We start from the raw sequence: 6,000 nt of genomic DNA on the forward strand, positions 1-6,000 counted from the left end.
CTTAAGAGTCAGAGGTTTGAATTGCCCAAAGTCACACAGCCAGTATGTGTCAAAAATAGGACTTGAACTCAGGTCTTCGTGGGTCCTCTCTCTATCTTGCTGCATCTGACTTATCTCATTTATATATTATCAGTCAGCAAATGTTTATTAAGCAGCTGCTTTGTGCCAGGCACTGGGCTAAGTGGAAGGCGATCCAAAGAAAGGCAAGAGCACATTCTCTGCCCTAGTCAACCTCACAAATTCTTCAATTTCAGTTCATGTAAAAGTAAATCCAAATAATGAACATTCTCACAGATATGCCTGACTCACAGCTTGCCTACAGGGAAAATACATATTCTGAAACTAAAGGAAAACTTTTTAAGACAGCAATTAAACCAGAGAGACATCCAAGAATTTCTTCTAGAAGCACAATAACGAGAAGTCTATGATGGAGTAAGCTGGGCACTGAGCGAACTTGCTTTTCATCTCTGTCTCATGCTATCCATGGCTGAGTATTTATGCTACAATCATGTACAATGTGATAAGTGGAAAGAATTCTTGAGGGAATAATTCACACAGTAAACTCTTTGCTATTCCTGTACCATGCAATCTATTCTGGTCCCCAATCTAAAAGTTATTTAAGCTGTTAATGAGAAGGGGGAAACATCAGTGGGAAGAATGTGCCTATATCTATTAACCTGAGTGTTGACTTTTCTCCCCAGTGAGGATGACAAGGAGGAGGATGCTGAAGATAGCACATCTTGGGCACTTTAAGATTTACAAAGGGATTCTCGTGTTATCTCACTTCATCCTCATGGTCGCCCTGGAAACATCCCCATTTAGAGATGAAGAAACTGAGACAGGCAGAGGTTAAGCTACTTGTCCAGGATCATCCAGCTAACATCTAAGGCCACATCAAAACTTGGGTCTTCCTGATTCCAGACAGAGCACTCTACCAACTGCATCACCTAGCCACCCATTGAGTTCATCCTTTTAGAGCTTTTAACTTTTAGCCAGAATTTTTCAAACATCAAATTTCATGAACTATGGCCTGCATTTGTTAATCGCCTCCTAATAATCTCATGGGAGATTACCCTTACCAGTCCTGGGCCAAGGTTGGTCCCTAGCCCGGATAAAAAAGGAGGAGGGTTGGGTGTGGGGCTAGCAACCCCACCCTGTAAAAACTACATCTGCTAAAGAAACTGCAACCTAAAGTAGGGGCAGCTGGGCTAGCTCAGTGGATTGAGAGCCAGGCCTAGAGATGAAAGGTCCTAGGTTCAAAACCCGGGCTCAGACACTTCCCAGCTGAGTGACCCTGAGCGACTGTGTGACCCATTGCCTACTGGTTGTGGCCCTATGCTCCTAGAATGGAATCCCAGGATAAAAAAAAATAATAATCTCATGAGGTATTGCTTGCTCCTTTATAAAATAATTGGTTATTTGCTTCCTATAAAGTATAAAGATTATGGGCTGGCTACACCTATTCTGAAACTGACAGGTATTCCACCTGGCTTTTCAGACACAAAGGACTTGTTCTGAGTAAAATTTATGTTTCAACGGTTATTAAATCAGATGCTGAAAAATAAAGATCTTATTTGAGAAAATGTACTAATCCACAACTGGTATTTGGAAAGAGGGGTCAGTGTAACATTTAGCCACACATCACTGTATATATAGTGAGGAGAAAATGATTGGCGTGGTTTTTGGAAATAGTCCATTCACTGTTCTTGCTCATGGCTTTGGAAACTAATGTTATAGGCATTTGAAAAACCAATACGTTTCAAATTGTAATTTCCATATTGTTTTTGAAGTTGAAAAAAAGTAAGTTCTAATAACTACTAATATGGTTTCTGACTGATTTTTTAACCCTTACCTTCTGTCTTAGTATCAATTATAAGACAGAGAGGCCAGGAGTAGGCAAATAGGGTTGTGACTTGCCTGGGATGACCAGATTTGAATCCAGGTCCTTCTGACTCCAGAACTGGCACTCTATGCAATGTGAACCTAACTGACTCTCTTGGGTTGATTTGATCAGCTTCATGAGTTTGCCCTGAGTAAAGAAGTCAGAAAAGTTCATGGAGTGAATTTGGGCTTAGGGTCACTGAATGGAAAGGAACCTCCAAAGCTTATCAATACCATTTCTCCTTCTTCATGAAAGACCCCTGGTAAAATACCCCACCTAAGATGCAGCACTTTCACTAGGAAGAGGTTCTCACATTTTTTTCGAGGAACTTAGTTTAATTTATTACAACTTAAATTCTTGAGAAAGTTTTCCTTTATTGCTCATCTGAATCCCTCCTAGTGAAATTCTATGTTATTTCCTATTGTTCTTTTCTTGAGAGTGAAAGAATTTGATGGATTATTAGCCTTTGCATTTCACTCAATTGCATTTAATAAATCATTTGTGTCTTTTGCATAGCAGGGGAATCAAGTAGCCTGATATTTTTTGTTGTGGATAATATTATAGGGAAGGAATAAGTATTTGTTGAGTACCTACTATGTGCCCAACATTGTGCTAAGCACGCTGCAAATATTATCTCATTTGTTCCTTACCACAAGTTTGTGAGATGGGTACTATGATGCCCATTTTATAGATGAAGAAACTGAGGCAGGCAGAGACTTGCCCAGTATCCCACAGCTAGGAAGTATCTGAGGCTGGATTTGAACTTAGGATGTGATAATGTTTTCTGAGGGCAGCTAGGTAGATTAATAGATTAAGAAATTCTGCTAGAGATGGGAGGTCTGGATTAAAATCTGACCCCAAACACTTACAAGCTATGGGACCCTGGGAAAATCACTTAACCCCTATTGGCCAAACTTTTCCATTTTTTCTGCTTTGGAATCAATACACAATATTGATTCAAGGACAGGAGGTAAAGTGTTTTTTTTATTTTTTAATTAATTTTAAATTAACTTTCTATTTTAATTTCATTTTTATTGTCTCTAATATTTTCAGTTCTACAAAAATCTGCTACCAGTTAGTATTTTCATAGCATTTTATAATGCCAATTTCATAAATATAAGTTCTAGATAACTTATTTAATATCTAATAACAACTTAATATGTAATAATCTATTCATAAAATCATCTTAGTGCAATATATTGAACCAGGAGGATAAAAAATTTGTACGAATTCTTAACCATGTATGTGTGTGTTTGTGTGTGTGTGTGTATGTGTGTGTAAAATCCAACTCCCCCATCTATAAGATGAGGAAATGGGGGATTAGGGAGGCTGAATGATTTTCCAACAATCCCACAGCTAGTGAGAGGTAGAATTAGGATGAGAATCCAGGGTTCCTGACTTCTTGCATAGAATTTCTAAATAAGACATTTGTTCAACTTGACTTGTAAGGATAACACAAAATCACACTACTAGGATGAAAGGACATATTATAGAAAGTTGATAGTTGTTTTGAGCTAAGTAGGCAAAAGGAAACTCCCAAACATAGAAAAAAGTAGTGAGATTAAAAATCCAGAATTGGAGAAGACCAAGTCTTCAATTTATAATTACAGGGAGGGTAAGTGATTTGCCCTCAGGCACACAGGCAAGCTATGCCAGAGGCAGGACCTGAACCCCAGTCCCTTGACCCTAATGCCCTGGTTTGTATTGGTTTTTACATTTTTCCTTTCCTAGATGAGATCTTTTTAAAAAGAAAATGTAATTAATTGTTTTTTTTTTTCATGAACAGAAATCTCTTTTATCTCCCTCCTACCACACATGTTCCATTGGGAAAAAGAAATTCCTTTTATAGTGACACAATTTTCCTCACTGACCATCTTTAAAACTTGCATGCCTCATTCTATATCTTGTCTATCATCTCTGTTGAGAAAATTCTTTGTTAGTTGGTCTTCTGGAATCATTGATTTTTACGCCGAGTTCAAAAAACTGTTTAATGACCAAAACTGCTTCCTTAGACAAGAAGACATCCTTAGACTTCTGCTTATCTAATTCTTATTTGTACATTAACTCAGGTATGCAAAGTGGACATCCAAAAGCTTTTTTTGGAGTTTAGTCCTTTTTAATTCATTGTTCTTCAAAACTGGAATGTCATTGATGGAAGTTCTCCATTAATATGGATCTGCACCTTACCCATGATCTGTAGTTAACCATAAGACTGTAGTCTTATGAAATCTCTTAGGACACCAAGTGACTTTCTTGTGATTATACAGATAGTGTGCATCAGAGGCAGAATCTGAATCCTGCTCAACCAACAGAATCTAACTTCTTGTGAATAGGAACTTTTTCATTCCTTACATCCATATGACCAAAACCTTGCCGATTGTCTGGCACATCGCAGTCACTTAATAAATGCTTGTTAGCCAATCGATTGATTCATCATGTTACATTATCTATTAATAATGGGTATTATTTATAGGTATCTAAGTGGATAAGGTGCCAGGTCTAAAGTCAAGAAAACCTGAGTTCAAATCTGGTTTCAGACACTTACTAGCTATATGATCCTGGGTGAGTCACTTAACCCTGTTTGCCTCAGTTTCCTCATCTGTAAAATGAGCTGGAGAAGGGAATGGCAAACTACTCAAGCCTCTCTGCCAAACAAACCCCAAAAGGGGTCACAAAGAGTCAGACATGACTGGAATGACTAAACAACAAAATATTACAAATAATGATGATGATGATAGCTATATAGTAAAATAATAATGATGATGATAATAATGACAAATCTTGCTAGTCCTTCCAGTGTTTGAAAGAAGTTATTATATTTTGCCTATGAGGGGAGCTATTAACTTTAAAGAAATATGTTGATAAATATATCAATGTAATTGACTTCCTTCTTAATTTCATTATATGACATTGCCAGCCTTCAAAGGGGTCCATTATTCACACACAAGACAAGTTATGAATTCCTGCAAATCTTCTCTTCTTGTGGTTCAACATTGCCACTTCTGGTCTTGTTTTGCTATTTTTAAAAAACTGTCCTCTGTCTTAATAACAGCTCTAAGGCAGAAGGTCATACCATGGGGTTAAATAACTTACTCAGGATGGTGTCTAAGGTCAGATTTGAACCCAGAACCTTCTGATTCCAGGAATGGTGCTCTATCCATTCTGCCATCTGGCTGCCCCAACCATATGCTGTTATTAGAGCATAAGGTTCCATTAATCTATATGTCAAAAGACCAAGTTCTGGTACTGATTCTTTCTCTTACTGGCCCGTAGCCAATGACCTTGGGCACTTGACCACTGTGAGGCTCTGTTTTCTCATCTGTAAAATGGGATAACAATAACAGTAATAGCAGCAGCAACAACAATAAAGGGCAGGTCATATGGATTTGCTTTTGGAAACAGAGGGGTTTATGGATCACACGTCAGCACCATCAGAGATAATAGAAGGCTTTCCTTAAGACCCTGTTGTGATGATCAGCAGAGATTATACAAGAAAAAGGCAAAAGCTGTGTAACAACACGCACAGGCTATAAAAATTTAGCAGCTACCCAGTGCCTAACAGTACCCAACTTGGTGGCTAAAATTCTAGATCAGAAGCTTTCAGGCTCTTCATGGACTGAGGAACAACAAAACCTCATACTAGCCTCAAAATATACTAGGACAAGTCAACAAATAAATTGTGTTGGAACTGAATCATCACAGAATGAACTGTTGTCTATCATCACAGAAACTCAGATAGAATTCCTGCCAACCACATATTACCTTAGAAAATGACAAATTCATGTTATTTATGTTATATGGTAATTTTATTTATTTGGTTAAAAATTTCCCAATTAGACTTTCATCAAGAGTTTTGAGGGCCAGAGTTTGACCCACTCTGGTCTACACTATATAAAATTGATTCATTAAAACTTACATTTTAAATGTCTTAATAGATGTCTTCATAACAAATATTCATAAGCCTTCAAAACTGAATCCCAATTGTCTAGCCCTTACGATTTTTTTTGTCTTAGAACTAATACTTAGTATTGATTCTAACTAATGGGAAGTAAGGGGAGAGAGAGAGAGAGAGAGAGAGAGAGAGAGAGAGAGAGAGAGAGAGAGAGAGAGAGAGAGAG

At 37.6% G+C, this 6,000-nt stretch overlaps 1 protein-coding gene across 1 annotated transcript in view; it reads right to left on the reverse strand.

Moving 5' to 3' along the window:
* MSRB3 (methionine sulfoxide reductase B3) overlaps positions 1 to 6,000 on the reverse strand; it is a 186,499-nt gene that overhangs the window by 12,953 nt on the left and 167,546 nt on the right. The window lies entirely within an intron of this gene.

The sequence above is a fragment of the Gracilinanus agilis genome, chromosome 5 (assembly GCF_016433145.1).
Source record: "Gracilinanus agilis isolate LMUSP501 chromosome 5, AgileGrace, whole genome shotgun sequence".
Taxonomy (NCBI): Eukaryota; Metazoa; Chordata; class Mammalia; order Didelphimorphia; family Didelphidae; genus Gracilinanus; species Gracilinanus agilis.